Genomic DNA, 17418 nt, shown 5'->3' with positions numbered 1-17418 from the left:
TAACACACACAAAAATACAGAGGATATTGTATTTACACATTCCCAAATCGAAACACAGAAATAGAAATAAGACATCTTTGTATACAGGCCATAAACTGCAAGAAGCAAGTGCACATATTCAGTTGTAGTTTTGTGTAAATAACTTATATCACTTAACATCTCGGATGTTTAAATTCTTGAAATTGGTTATTTGCTTTGAAATAAAATAATGTATGGCTTTTAGTGCTGGGATGTGTCCGAGGACTTTGGCTCGACAGATGCAGGTCTTTTGATTTGACCCCCGTAGGCGACCTGCACATCGTGATGAGGATGAAATGATGATCAAGATGACACATACACCAAGTCCCAGCGCCAGGAGAATTAATCAATTATGGTAAAAATTCCCGACCCTGCCGGGAATCAAACCCGGGACCCCTGTGACCAATGGCCAGCACGCTAACCATTTAGCCATGGAGCCGGACATTATTTGCTTTGATTAGTTATATTATTTTAACTGGTTCTAGTCTTGATGGATCATTATGGAAGGCTACAAGAAACTCCAGAATATGCAGTGCTCACTGCCTTGGAAACTTAAGGTCTAGTCTCCTCTATGCCCTGCCTATTTGCCTACCATTTTTACAGAGTACAGAAAAATAAGTTTTTCACCCCAACAGCCCAGAGAGTTTTCAAAAGAAATGAACATGACAGTTTGGCAGACAAGTTTTGTTCAGATTATGGTGAAGTACATGCACAAGGGGCTGCCTGGCCGAGGCTGTAAAGGCGTGCTCGGTTTTCCTGGAAGGAAGTGGGTTCAAATCCCCATCAGGAAGTCGTAAAATTTAAGAAATGAGATTTCCACTTCCGGAGGTGCACATGGCCCTGAGGTACACTCAGCCTACACCAAAAATGAGTACCAGGTGAATTCCTGGGAGCAAAGGAAGCCGGGCATAGGTCTAACCACTCTACTCCATCAAGTGCCGAGGTTACGGATAGTGGAAGCCTTTACCTTCCACCCCTCCAAGGGTCTTCACGGCCTGTACGGAGATGACTTTGCTTTTACATACATGCACAGAAACAGAAGCTGCCTATATAATGAAATTCAACTAAATTTTTTTGCTACGTCATGAATGGAGGAAGGATTTTTAGATGCTAAAAATTGAAAGAAAAAAAAAAGGGTTAAAAAGTTGAAAATATCTGCTACAAAGCTCAAAATATTTCCTTTCAAATACCATTTAACTTGTGGTGTTCTATGAGGCAAATAAATGTCAAGTAATCACCAATCGTGCCTCCTCTCTTGTTGAAGACTTCTGTACCATGCAGTGCACAATCTCCACCGATTGTCTGGCATAGAGCCCGATATTGTGAAAATGACCCTCACCTCATACAAAATCAGCCTGGCAAACTTCAAATGTGGTATATTTCCAATGTCTACCAGTTCACCTTGCAAAACCGCAGCAACATGACCCATCATATAAGTCCCACATTCTTTTCACAAACTAATTTGAATTTTCTTTTTAAAGTTTCCATTTTTGACCCTGTGAGCAAATTTTTTGATCAATCATAATTGATCGGCATTTAGGACTGTTACCTAGGTGGAAGATTCCCTACCAGTTGTTTACCTAGTCTTTTCTTAAATGTTTTCAAAGAACTTGGAAATTTATTGAACATTTGCCTTGATAACTTAATCCTCATCCTATAAATGAATATGTGGCCCAATTTGTCCCTTTTAATGTCAACTTTATCTTCATATTATGATTTTTTCTAATTTGGAAAGCTCCATACAACCTTATTCGTCTACTAATGTCATTCCATACCATCTCTCCACTGACTGCTCAATACATACCACTACAGATGATATGGATACTGATTCTGCTAAAGAACATGAATTATTTGTCCCTAATGAGCAAATTCATAATCCCAATATCATGGGTTCGTTATTAGACATTATACATTTTCAGGCCAACTCATTCCTCAGTCAGCTTTTTGCCAGAGTGTGCCAATTTGGGCTCTTCATTTGGTAAATAGCACACCTACAAAGATGCATGGCTAGTGCATACTGTGGAGGCTACTACTAATAACACGGTTTCATTCTTCCCCTGAAGGGGGAGGCGGCCTCATAGATGGTAACGCCATCTCTCAGGCCGGGAGATTTGTTACGGTGAAGGAGATGCACGGAGAAGGTGAGGGGATTGGCGGCCGTGGCCTATACTATACTAGGAAATGTCCCGGCATTCGCCTTAGTGCAGGAAAATGGAAAACCACGGAACACCATTCTCAGGACAGCCGACGGTTGGGACCAGCTGTGAGGTCCAGTCCTGTCGCGTCTCCTAAATGCAGAGGTGTAGAGCCGTGGCCACCCCTCCTCTGCTCAGTTGGCCGGTCGGAGCAGAAGCAGCGATTAGGGGGGTGAGAGGGGGCACTCGCCCCCCCCCCCCAACGTTCTGGAGAAAATATTACATTTTTATTCCCTTTTAAGTGGCTGAAACGAGGAATTATAGGAATTATTTAAAAATCCAATTCTACAAGCCCTGTTGTCTTATCAGATAATTCTTTCCTTTATTTTTCTTTAATTATTATCAAAATTATCAGCAGAGCACGCACAAAATACCATTCATCCTGGCTAACTGATTTGTATAGCGTCACAGCAAGTAGTGGAGATTTTACATATTGTATGTTGTGAGGGAGGGTAACTTTTTTTTTTGCCAAAGTCATGGACACTGAGGTATGGTTTACCAGCTTGCCGCGTGCATCGCCAGTCTGGCAGTCTCTTTAGTGTATGTTAGTTTTTTTAGTGTGTAGTCAAATAGTAAACTATTTTTAATTGTATAATCACACCGTACTTCTTTTTAATTGTAATAAACGTGTAATATTGTTCATTTGGTGAAAGTTTTATTGTATAGTATTGAATCAAATTCTCAAAAAAACCACTATTACTGCACTTAAATTGGTTAACTGTCAACCTTTACCTCTCTGTCGAAATTCGCTTAGAGATCATCGAAAAGCATCTCTTTATATAAAACAAAACTCGAACTGTCCTGGCATTCACCTTAGTGCAGGAAAATGGAAAACCATTAAAAACCATTATCAGGACAGCTGACGGTTGGGACCAACCCTGAGGTCCAGCCCTGTTGAGTCTCCCGATTGCAAACTATCAAGCCCGCTACCTTCCCATGCATCTGGCCCCACAGTGGGATGGAACAAGGGTTCAGTCTAAGTGTCCAGCATCCCAGTCTTCACCGGAAGAGGCCCAACCTTCAAGACAGCTCGCAGTTCATCCACAACTTGTTCAAGAGCCTGACAGACATTAAGGATCATTAGAAGAAGAAACTGAAATGTTACTTAATTCTCCTGTTAGCACTACATCCCACCAGCAAACCCCTACCAATCTCAGGAGCACATCATCCAGTCAATAACCACCGTTCTCTACAACTGACTCCCAATGGAACACACTCATTCCTCCTAATAAATCTGTTACCTGAATTTCGATCCCTCCAGGCTGTCTTCAACAAACTTCAGAACTACAACATGCAACGTGAAGAAATAGCAGACATCTGAAAGACTTCTAATGGCATTAATGTAAAAATTAACGACGAAGTCGCAGCGCAGACATTAACCCACTCCATTGTATCAGGCCTATTTGTATCTTCCACCCCTTTGCAACCACTTGCCTCATCGCACATCAAGACACCATTTCCACTTCCTAAACACAACCTATTAAGTTGTGTAATCAGGGGAGTCGACCCTTCCATTTCAGAGGCAACCATCCTCTCAGAGCTCCATGCGGAAGGAATTCCAGCCCAAAAAGCCTTTCGCATTAAGAACGCAACAGGACCTACCTATATGGTTAGAATCCTGCTCCTCACCTCAGAAGATGTGGAAAGAGTTTTGGGTGATGGGGTAGCAATACATCGACATCACAATAAGGTTGAGGCATCCAGAGCTCCCCACCGCAGTCCATTAGATGTGAGAGGTGTCTCACGTACAATCATTACACTACATCCCATTGCAAAGCTGAATCACCCAAATGTGGCCACGGTACTGAAAACCATTCTACCGCCAAGTGTCCAAATACTTCCCAGTCACCCCACTTTAACAGCTGTGGTGAGCAACACCCTACATATGCCTGCCGCTGCAAACCACGCCCCGCCCCCCACCAAGCCAGAACTTATAGCACAACACCAGCTCACTCATTATTGCCCCCGACAACAACAGAAGATATGATTCGCTTTATCACAATCGCACTCTACAATATTCATCCCTTCGATCACCCTCATGTACTCGCCAGTCTTCAAGCAGCAGCGAATCAAACTCTCAACCTACATTTCTATACTTCACACAGTGGAATTAATACGCATTTTACTTTCAGCCCTCTGGAAACATTCATCTAAACACCCCCTCCCTGCCAGCCCCTGTCCCACTACATAATCCAACCAACCTATAATCCCCATGATATCCATAGTATTATCATCAATCCGTCAAACATAATTAAGATATCTTCCCACCCATCATGCATTCTCACCCTGCACCACCCATCCAGTAACACTGTGTTAAAATAAATAACTAAAATCAATAAATAAATAATAATACACCACCCTCTAGCCACATTAAGTCAAACATTCACCGATGCTCCCACTCTGAACTATTTCGCTCAATCATTGCGAATAATTTACAATGTAAATAAAACCAGAGTCAAATGCTGTTGAAATTTAATAAAGTGCCTAATACCCTCCCAAGAGGCCGAATAGTTTTACCCTTTCCTATATCCACACATCCAATTACCCATCTCCCGAATCCTTCATTCCTTTAGACCCCTCTAGGTAGCCTGCCCCATCCCTTCAGGATGGGGAATGAAAACATTAACAACAACAACTTCCGAAGAATGCACAAGTCATGCGTCTTGGTAGGTGTGTTATATATCAATTGAAGAGCCCAAATTGGCATGCTGGAGTGAAACGCTGGCAACAGGAATGAGTTGGCCTGAAAATTTATGTCCAATAATGGACCCAATACAATGATATTACATACCACTTCATCGAGCAGCTTGTCTCTTTATTCCCAAGTCTCCTCAGCCTGAAGTTTGCAACATTTTCATAACACTACTCTTTCATCAGAAATGAACAAGAACAAATTGTGCTGCTTCTCTTAAGATCCTTTCCAGTTCTTGTATCAAGTATTTCCTTGTGTGATTTCCACACACTGGAACCATACTCTAATTAGGGTCTTACCTAAGACCTATATGCGCCCTCTTTTACATCCTTACTACAACCCCAAAATACCCTCATAGCCATGTGCAGTGATCTGTACCCTTTATTTACAATTCCATTTATGTGATTACCCCAATTAAGATTTTCCCTTATATCAACACCAGGTACTTACAGTGATCCCCATAAGGAACTTTCACCCCACCAAAGCAGTAATTAAAACCAAGAAGATTTTTCCTATTAGTGAAAGTTACAATTTATATATTACTCTATACAGTATACCATCATCTGCAAAATGCTTATCTCTGAATCCAGTTCTCTACTCATATTTTATATATATAAGAAAACATAAGGGTCCAATAATACAGCCTTGAGGATTTCCCCTCTTCATGATTACAGGATCAGATAATGCTCCACCAACTCTAATTCTCTGAGTTCTATTTTCTACAAATATTATCACCCATAGAGTCACTCTTTTGTCTTGCCCTCAATTTTGTCAGTAGTCTCCGATGATCTACCTTATCAGAAACTTTCGATAGGCCAATCATGATACAGTCCATTTGACCTCCTGAAACTGAAATATCTGCTGTATCTTGCTTGAATCCTGCAAATTGAGTCCCGGAGTAACTTTTTCTGTACCCGAACTGTCTTCTATCAAAGTAGTTAGTAATTTTATAAACATGTCTAATATAATCAGAAAGAATGCTTTCCCAGAGCTTCCATACAACACATGTTAAAATGACTGGCCTGTATTTATCTGCTTTATGTATATCACCCCTCCTTTTATACACTGGGGCAACTCTGGCAACTCTCCATTCATTTGGAGCTTCTTCCAAGCAGTAATCAAACAAATATTTTACATACGGCACTATATCTCAAAGAGCGTCCTTCCTGGAACCATTTTCTGCCTTAAAGTACCTATACATGAGATTCCATTTTCTCCTAAAATTCATATGCCGTCATGTTACAATTAGCTGACTTTTTATTGTTGCTGTTGTTGTTGTTAGATTCTTCAATTTCTCCTTACTTTCACAGTCATTCTTAACTCTATTTCCTTCTAGCCTGCAGAGGTTTTACCATTCCTTACCACCTTTGAAGTGCAGTACATATGTACTCCCCAACAATTGCTTGAAACCCATACCACAACCTTTCACATTTTCCACTAATCATAATTACTTTTTTAAATTTCCCCATGCCTCTCTTATCAACCATGCCTAATAGTCCTACTTTTACAACCTTTTTGAGAAAATTTCTGCACGCATAATATCAATTTTCAGCCATACTTCAAACCCTATTACAATTTCTGGTAAATACGTATCTATTAAATTAATTATATTCCTTTCTTTAAATACTTTTACAATTTTACACTAACAACTTAATGTCATCTTTTCCAGTTCTCATATCAAGTAGTCCTAGTCCTAGTGTGGGTCCCCTACGCTGGAATCATACCTTAATTGGGGTCTTACCAGGGACTTACATGCCCTTTCCTTACTACAACCCCCAAATACCCTGATCTGTAACCTCTCTTTATAACTTCATTAATGTGATTATCCCAATGAAGATCATTCCTTATATTAACACCTAGGTACTTACAGCAATCCCCATTAGGTCCTATTACAGTAATTAAAACTGAGAGGACTTTTCCTCTAAGAAACTTCATAAAAATACTTTTAGGATGGCAAAGCATGGGATTTTAACCCACGTCTTAATCAATTATGGTGGAATTAGGAACCTGATCTTTCAGTACCATTCCAACATTTACTTCAAGTTAAACTGAAGAAACCATGGAAAATAACTCCTAGCATGACACAGAGTAGAATTTGAGCACACTTCTCTTCTTTCCTATGACTGGGAAGCCGACATCCGACACCCACTATACTCTCTATTTCATAGCAGTGTCGCGTTCTGTCCCAAGCAAACAAAATGGTTAACTAGACTACTAACCAGATCTCATAAACGTTTTCTTTCTTCATACTAAGTTTAGTATGAACTGAATCATACAGTAGATAAGAAATATGATGTTAAGGATTGATCATCAATGCAATATTTTAATTAAAGGTTTAAAATACTAGATAAATAATTTAAAAGCAAATAAGTTAATGACACAATGATACATGCGAAGTAAAAGTTATAATAATATAAATAAATGTCAGCCTCTGTGGTGTAGTGGTTAGTGTGATTAGCTGCCACCCCCGGAGGCCCGGGTTCCATTCCCGGCTCTGCCACGAAATTTGAAAAGTGGTACGAGGGCTGAAACGGGGTCCCCTCAGCTTCGGGAGGTCAACTGAGTCAAGGTGCATTCAATTCCCACCTCAGCCATCCTCGAAGTGGTTTTCCATGGTTTCCCACCCATCACTGGTTTTCCACTTCTCCTCCAGGCAAAATGCTGTGATGGTACCTAACTTAAGGCTACGGCCGCTTCCTTGTCTATCCCTTCCAATCTTCCCATCCCTCCCAGTCGTATCCCTCCGACCCAAAGTGTCATCCTCCAGGACACTGCCCTTGAGGTGGTAAAGGTGGGAGTCCGAGGGGAAAACCGACCCTTGAGGGTAAACAGATTAAGAATTCAGTACAGTAAATAGATACTAAAAAGTGTCCACTGAAATAAAAAGAAACAAACTTAAAATTCTTCCTTCGTAAGGTCAGATGATTGCTCATCATCTCCAAGTATCAAGGACATGGTGCTAAGAAATTTAAGAAATTTCTGAGCTGAAGTTGGCGGGTTCGATCCCAGCTCAGTCCGGTGGTATTTGAAGGTGCTCAAGTATATCAAAGATCTCCCATGGGGCAAAATTCCTGCACCTCTTAGTCTCTGAAAGCCATAAAAGTAGTGGGAACTGAAACAAATAACATTATTATTATTATTATTATTATTATTATTATTGTTATTATTATTATTATTATTAAGAAGTTTTAGATTACAGCTTAGATCAGCCAGGTTCACGCACTACATGAAAATGTACTGTACTTGTACTGTATACCACGGTCAGATGTGTGCTGCAAGTGCGCTCAAAAGCTGGCAAGGGCTGGGAGTTTGCAGATGTATTCATATCTCAACTAGTAGGAGTGTGTTGTAATCTGAAGATGGCATAATACCGCAGTTCTTTCTGGGAGACTCGAAAAGAACTCTTCCATACCATCGTTGTACCTTTTATAAGTCTCAGGTAATTGGAGGGAGTGATGGCCTGACAGTTGGGAGTCACATCAAAGTAATTCTTTGCTCATGTCCACAGTCTGGCTAGTGGGTCATGAATACGGTGCTCCTCCAAGGGGTGTTGTGCACATTTCGTGTTTGTCTTGAATGGTAATTGGACGTACTCTATAGTTAGGGGCAGTAGCGGCGATTGGGAATTAGAAGTGTGGGGGGGCAAAGAAATATACAGACAACAGAAAATAGCCGGGTTGAGGGATATAGCGGGTGGGTGTGTGTGTGTGTGTGGATGTTATACACATCAAAACTGAACAAAAAAGCTACAAAATAGTAAGTTTGGATGTTCCTTGAGCGAATTTTGACTGAGAGGTAAAGGTTGATAGTTTACTAACTTAAGTGCGGCAATAATAGTTTTTTGAGATTCTGATTCAATACTATACAATAAAACTTTCACCAAAGAAACAATATTACACACGTATTACAATTAAATAGAAGTACAGCGTGATTATAAAATTAAAAAATCATTTAGTATTTGACTACACTCTAAGAAACTAACAGACAATATTAAAGAGACTGCCAGAATGATGAATGCACGCAGCAAGCAGGTGAATCATACCTCAGTGTCCACAACCTTGGTAAAAAATATACCCCTGTTACCCTTCCTCATAGCATTTGCGAACTCTCCACTACTTGCTGTGGTGCTATACAAATCGGTTAGCCATGATGAACGGCATTTTGTCCGTATTTTCGATAATAATTTTGTTAATAATTAAAAATTTGCACAAATTGTTTTTTTTTTTAATAATTCCTATAATTCCTAGTTTCAGCCGGCTAAAATGGAATAAAAATGTAATGTTTTCTCTACAAAGTGGGGGGGGGGACTGCCCCCTCGCCCCCCCTTAGTCGCCGCTACTGGTTAGGGGCGTACGCAGAGGGGGGATAATTAGGGAGATAAATCCCCCTCCCCAAAATTTTAAAGTTTATAATTTGTGATTAATTGTGGCAACCATCTAAATGAAGAATCTATGTAGGTGGCTCATTTGAACTACCAGTACCATACGTATTTGTCAACAATGTGCTGATGCTTCCAAACTCCATTAATGTATATACTGTATATAGGGAAAGGTGGGGCAAAACGGGGTGTTTAATGTTTGGACCTGGTTATTTGGCATCAAATAATCTAAAAGTATTATTTCTATTGCATATATGCATTTATTACACTGTCATGAAATACAAAGTATGTCTAGAATGAACATCTATCCCCTTCAACTCTTAAAATAAATAAATTATCAAAAAAGTTTATTTTGCCCCATTCTGCCCCTTATGTGGTGCAAAATGGTTTACGTTTATCTTTTATGAGTTCAATATCGAATATACCTTACAAGCAAATGTAAACTGAATACACAGTTCTATTCTCATAATGCACAAATGTGTGTGGCATCCTCGTCGTCTGTATCAACACCTGCACATGAATTATAGGCCCATTTCTTTCATGACATGCATCTAATCCATCCTTCGTGTGAAAAATCATGGCAGTAGAGACAATCATCTTTATTATCACACGATTTTAAGCCTGTAGGGCGAGCAGAACCAGTCTGTTCACTAATGCTTTTGTCATGCTTAGAAGAGGCTTTTGCTTTTCTTGCTACAAATTTGGGGCACTTTTGTGGTAAATCCAAGCAACGCTTGACACTTTTCTTAGATTGCTTCCCATTCTGAGCATCTCGTAACTCCTGTTTGTATGGGGATGATGTTAAGATGGTGGTTCGTCCTCGTTTCCTTGAAATTTGTTTAGTACTTTGCGCAACTGTAGAAATGGGCAAAATGGTTTCTGGGCTTGCACAATGAAAACTACTGCAGGATGGCGAGTCTGTGATATTGCCATCAGATGATAAAGTTGTGGGCTCCTTGCTAGTTGAAACTGAGGGTGGTTCTTCAATCACATTGGGTAGCTGAATATCTGTTGTTGCAGACGGGACGAAATCTGCATCACCGAACACATTCGAATCGACAGGCCAGATTCCAGTTCGTCGGAACCCATTCGCAGCAGTGATCATATTTGCAGCTTGCACATAAGCTGCACCAAACAGAGAAGCGATCTGAAATAAGGTCACAACTTTTCCAGGATTAGATCTTAGCCATTTTTGAACTTCATCCTCGTAATATTTGCTCAATGGTTTCATAAATGATACATCCAATGGCTGCAGTCTGTGAGAACAATGTGGTGGGAAACACAACAGAATCACCCCATTTTCCCATGCTAGGTCAATCAGGGTCAAACTTTTTGTGTGCGTCAAGTGTCTATCCAGAAGAAGCAACATTGGTCTTTCTTTTGTTGCTCCTGTGAATGAAATTAACTTTTTGAACCGCAATATAAAAAAATTCTTAGTCATCCACCCTGTTCCGTGAACTTCAGCAGTAGCACCAGGAGGGAGTCCTGTTTGAAATTCTTGTTGCATCCGTTTCCTTGGAAAGACCAGCATAGGCAGGACATAAATTCCAGCAGCAGAGACACAAATTTCAGCTGTCACGTTTCTCCCCTCTCGGCTGACGTTATCGTTACTACTTGCCGATGCCCCCTTTTGGCTATTAGTTTTGAATGGCCTTTAGGATTCACAGTTAGCGCCGTTTCGTCACAGTTGAAGATCCTTTCACCAGTGAGCTTGTAAGTGTCCACTATCTGGCAATGTAGGTCAAAACTGTTTAACTGCCACCTTGTTGAACCCCACTGCACAAGCTGCCGATGTAGCTTCAGGTCTTCTTAGGCTTAAATTAGAATATCTTGACATAAATCTTCTTGCTCAGTCTACAAACCGCTTTTCCATTGTGAAATGTATGAGGGAGGTTATTGCGCTCAGCCAACTGGAATGCAAGTTCACGTAACTCATCAAGAGTAAGCCCAAAAAGCTGAGCTTCCATTTTTGTTAAATATTGCACAAGTTCTTCTTCCTGCTCCTCATTAAAAATACAGACAAAAGTTCCCATATTTTTATGAACTTTGTATTCCGGATTTTCCCTTCTTTTCTTAATGTGACGCTCTAAAGTTGTTTGGGGCACATGAAATTGAGTAGCTGCCCTTTTGTATCCCATAGAACCATTCACAGATAGAATAATAGAGTTCCAAGGAAACATCAAAACAGTGATACCAAAGACAGATGAAAGAACAGTTGAGGAGGAATGGAAGGATCTGAAGGAAAATCCAGTGATGATAACTGAGAAGGTTTGTGGACAAATCAGTGGCAAAAGAAGATGGAAGGAAACTCCATGGTGGAATGACAGAACAAGAACAACATGTTCAGAAAATATTTCAAGAACTGGACTGATCATAATAAGGAACTATACAAGGTTGCTAAAAAACAAGCAAACAAAGCTGTTACAGAAGAATGAGAGAAGTGGTTGAACAAGTGGAGTGATGAATTGAAAGAGGATGTTAATGGTAATAAGAAAATGTTATATGGGATGATGAAAAATAGAAAAAGAGATAAAGAACACTCCAAATACCTAAGAGATGATAATGAAAATCTGATCACTGAAGATGAGAAGATCAAAGAGACTTGGAGGACTTACTTTGATGAATTACTAAATGTGAATTGCATGCACCCTACACAAAAAGACAGTACCGGTACTACCTCTTGCAAGTCTGCCTCTGACAACAGGTTAGAATTAACATGGAATGATGTAGAATATGCCTGGAAATACATCAAAACTGGAAAATCAGCAGGGGCTGAAGAAATTAATGGAGAAATGATCAAGGCAATGGGCATTTCTGGAAAACATTGGATCTACAGACTCTTTCGTAAGATCTGGAAAGAAGGGGACATACCAGTCGATTGGAAAACAGGCATCATAATTCCAATCTACAAGAAAGGAGACAGAAAGAAATGTTCCAACTATAGAGGCATCACTTTAACATCTGAAGTTGGTAAACTTTATGAAAGAATTATAGAGCGTAAAATCAGACCCCTTATTGAAGAGAACCTCTTCGAAGAACAGTATGGATTCAGGAAGGGGAGATCAACAACTGATTTAATCTTTACAGTCAGTCAGTTAATGGAAAAATACTATGAACACAACTGAGATTTGTGGTTAGCCTTTCTGGATATCAAGAAAGCATTTGATGCAGTGAATAGAGAGAAGGTGTGGGAAGCACTGAAGAAAATTAGAATACAGGATGACATGATACACCGGATCACGAATTTGTATGAAGATACCCGAAGTAAAGTCAAAACACCTGTAGGAATGACTGAAGCCTTTGATATAAAATCTGGGTTAAGACAGGGAGGTGTTCTGTCTCCTCTTCTTTTCATCACTGTGATGAACGAGATTCAGAGAAAAGTTCACCAAACCATTGGAGGTAAGAAAATGAAAGTTATATTGTTCGCGGATGATATATGCTTGTGGGGAGACTCTAAAGAAGATCTTCAAGGACAAATAAACTCCTGGGCAGAATCTGCTAATGAATATGGACTCATCTTTAGCCAAGAGAAAAGTGAGGTTATGGTCATGAAGAGATACGGGCAACCAATGGGACACATTGAAATGGAGGGGAAGCAGCTACAGATGAACCATCAATTCAAATATCTTGGAAGTGTTATCTCTGATACTGGTTCTATAGATAAGGAAATTTCCCACAGAATTCAGGCAGGTAGCAACTTTTACAAAATAGTTAAAGACATAATATGGAACAAGAAAATACCAACCAAATGTAAGAGAGTCATATATGAAACTTATTACGTACCAATCCTGACCTACAGTTGCGAAACATGGACCATGAGAAACAAAGATGTTAGTAGAATCCAGGCAGCAGAAATGAAATTTGTCCGTAGCATGATCGGCAAAACACGGAGGGACAGAGTCCGTAATGAGGAAATCCGCGAGCAGGCTCAAGTTGTAAGACTGCAGGACAAAATAACAGTGCAGCGACTGAGATGGTATGGACATATGCGACGCATGGGTGACAACAGATTACCAAAAAAAATGTACGATCTAAAACTTGAAGACAAAAGACCAAGAGGGCGACAAAGACTCAGGTACAAGGACATGGTGAAGATTGACATTCAACAGGGAGGACATACTTTGGAAAGCATTGAAGAAGGAGAGAAGTTCAGGGACCGCAACTGGTGGAGAAGCCTTGTTTGCCGACCCATCGCTTAAGATGGAACGGCGTGGGATATGTATGTATGTATGTATGTATGTATGTAGAACAATTCACAACAGCCTGAACGGCTTCTTCCATGGATACACTGCACAACTGTTGCCTTTCCGTCTTCCTTTTATATATTCTTACCATTCTGAAACATGGAACTGAAAGATGAATCCATAAAAATAAATACCGAGCTCGATAACTGCAGTCGCTTAAGAGCAGCCAGTATCCGGTATTTGGGAGATAGATGGTTCAAACTCCACTGTCGGCAGCTCTGAAAATGGTATTCCGTGGTTTCCCATTTTCACACTAGGCAATTGCTGGGGCTGTACCTTAATTAAGGCCACGGCCACTTCCTTTCCACTCCTAGCCCTTTCCTGTCCCATCATCGCCATAAGACCAATCTGTGTCGGTGCGACATAAAGCAACTAGCATACATACATACATACATACATACATACATACATACATACATACATACATACATACATAACATAAATACATACATACACACATACATACATACATACATACATTCATTATCATTATAGACTGTTATGCCTTTCAGTGTTCAGTCTGCAAGCCTCAGTGAATTTACTAAACGCCGCCACAATCCTCTATTTGCAACTAGTGCTGTGGCCTCATTTAGATCTAAATCTCTTATCTTTAAATTGTTAGAAACTGAGTCTAACCATCGTCGTGTCGGTCTACCTCTACTTCTCTTACCCTCCATAACAGAGTCCATTATTCTCCTAGGTAACCTATCCTCCTCCATTCGCCTCACATTACCCCACCACCGAAGCCGGTTTATGCGTACAGCTTCATCCATCGAGTTCATTCCTAAACGAGCCTTTATCTCCTCATTCCGAGTACACTCCTTCCATTGTTCCCACCTGTTTGTACCAGCAATCATTCTCGCTACTTTCGTGTCTGTTACTTCTAACTTATGACTAAGATATCCTGAGTCCACCCAGCTTTCACTCCCGTAAAGCAATGTTGGTCTGAAAACAGACCGATGTAAAGATAGTTTTGTCTGGGAGCTGACTTCCTTCTTACAGAATACTGTTGATCGCAATTGCGAGCTCACAGCAATAGCTTTACTACACCTTGATTCAATCTCACTTACTGTATTACCATCCTGGGAAAACACACACCTTAAATACTTGAAATTATCGACCTGTTCTAGCTTTGTATCACAAATCTGATATTCAGTTCTGTTGAATTCCTTACCTACTGACATCAATTTAGTCTTCAAAAGGCTAATTTTCATACCATACTCATTGCACCTATTTTCAAGTTCCAAGATATTAGATTGCAGGCTTTCGGCACAATCTGCCATTATGACCAAGTCGTCAGCATAGGTACATTTCCACCTAACTGAATCCCTCCCTGCCATTTTATACCTTTCAGCAGATGATCCATGTAAACTACAAACAGCAAAGGTCTAACCTTGTCTAACCCCTGTAAGTACCCTGAACCAAGAACTCATTCTACCGTCAATTCTCACTGAAGCCCAATTGTCAACATAAATGCCTTTGATTGATTTTAATAATCTACCCTTAATACCATAGTCTCCCAGTATGGCGAACATCTTTTCTCTTGGTACCCTGTCATATGCTTTCTCTAGATCTACGAAACATAAACACAACTGCCTATTCCTCTCGTAGCATTTTTCAATTACCTGGCGTATACTGAAAATCTGATCCTGACAGCCTCTCTGTGGTCTGAAACCACACTGGTTTTCATCCAACTTCCTCTCAACGATTGACCGCACCCTCCCTTCCAAGATGCCAGTGAATACTTTGCCTGGTATACTTTTTTTTTTTTTGCTAGGGGCTTCACGTCGCGCCGACACAGATAGGTCTTATGGCGACGATGGGATAGGAAAGGCCTAGGAGTTGGAAGGAAGCGGCCGTGGCCTTAATTAAGGTACAGCCCCAGCATTTGCCTGGTGTGGAAATGGGAAACCACGGAAAACCATTTTCAGGGCTGCCGATAGTGGGATTCGAACCTACTATCTCCCGGATGCAAGCTCACAGCCGCGCCCCTCTACGCGCACGGCTAACTCGCCCGGTGCCTGGTATACTAATCAATGAGATACCTCGATAATTGTTGCAATCCTTCCAGTTCCCTTGCTTACAGATAGGTGAAATTATTGCTTTTGTCCAATCTGAAGGTACCTTACCAACACTCCATGCTAATCTTACTACTCTATGAAGCCATTTCATCCCTGCATTCCCACTATACTTCACCATTTCATGTCTAATTTCGTCTATTCCTGCTGCCTTATGACAATGGAGTTTATTTACCATCCTTTCCACTTCCTCAAGTGTAATTTCACCAACATCATTTTCCTCCTCCCCATGAGCTTAACAACACCACCAGGAAGATTTCCTTTTACATTGAGAAGATGTTCAAAATATTCCCTCCACCTCTCCAGTGATTCCCTGGGATCTATTATGAATTCACCTGAATGACTGAAAACACTGTTCATTTCCTTCTTCCCTCACTTCCTGAGATTCTTTATTACTGTCCAGAAAGGTTTCCCTGCTTCTTGACCTAGCCTTTCCAGGTTATTACCAAAATCTTCCCACGACTTCTTTCTGGATTCAACAACAATTTGTTTCGCTCTGTTTCTTTCATCTACGTACAAATCCCTGTCTGCCTCAGCCCTTGTTTGGAGCCATTTCTGATAAGCCTTCTTTTTATGTTTACAAGCTGTTCTCACTTGATCATTCCACCAAGATGTTTGCCTTTTCCCATCTTTACACACAGTTGTTCCTAGGCATTCCGTTGCTGTTTCTACTTCAGCATCCCTGTATGCCACCCATTCTCTTTCTATATCCTGAACCTGCTTACAGTCTACTGTTTGAAACTTCTCACTTATCATATCCATGTACTTCTGTCTAATTTCCTCGTCCTGGAGATTTTCCACCCTTATTCGTTTGCAGACAGATTCCACTTTCTCTACCCTAGGCCTAGAGATACTTAATTCACTACAGATCAGATAGTGGTCTGTATCATCAAAAAATCCCCAGAAAACTCATACATTCCTAACAGATTTCTTGAATTTGAAGTCGGTTAAGATATAGTCTATTATGGATCTGGTACCCCTAGCCTCCCATGTGTAGCGGTGAATAGCCTTATGCTTGAAGAATGTATTCGTAACTGCTAAACCCATACTAGCACAGAAGTTCAGCATACACTTCCCATTCCTATTAGCTTCCATATCTTCCCCACACTTACCAATCACCCTTTCGTATCCTTCAGTTCTATTTCCAACTCTTGCATTGAAATCGCCCATTAGCACTATTCTATCCTTGCTGTTGACCCTGACCACGATGTCACTCAATGCTTCGTAAAACTTGTCAACTTCATCCTCATCTGCACCCTCACATGGTGAATACACTGAGACAATTCTAGACCTAATTCCTCCAACTGCCAAATCCACCCACATCATTCGCTCATTTACGTGCCTAACAGAAACTATGTTGCGTGCAATGGTATTCCTGATGAAGAGCCCTACCCCATACTCTGCCCTTCCCTTTCTAACACCCGTCAAGTACACTTCATAATCTCCTATCTCTTCCTCGTTATCTCCCTTTACCCGAATATCACTTACTCCTAGCACAACCAGATGCATCCTCTTTGCTGACTCAGCCAATTCTACTTTCTTTCTTCCATAAGCCCCATTAATATTGATAGCTCCCCATCGAATTCCATTTCGTTCGCCAAGTTATTTCAAAGGAGTCCCTCGCCTGTCAAATGGGAGTGGGACTCCGTTACTCCCATAGGTCCGAGGCTTGTTTAAAATGTTCTGAGCTCGGTAAATTCATGAAGCAGGATGCTACCCTACTTGCACACAGTCCAAGTGAGGATCTCTCCTCTAACGGGTTATGGACCACCTAGGAACTAGCAAAAATAAATAAATAAATAAAAAAAGA

This window comes from Anabrus simplex, chromosome 2 (genome assembly GCF_040414725.1).
Source record: "Anabrus simplex isolate iqAnaSimp1 chromosome 2, ASM4041472v1, whole genome shotgun sequence".
Taxonomy (NCBI): domain Eukaryota; kingdom Metazoa; phylum Arthropoda; class Insecta; order Orthoptera; family Tettigoniidae; genus Anabrus; species Anabrus simplex.
This window is presented reverse-complemented; position numbering follows the sequence as displayed.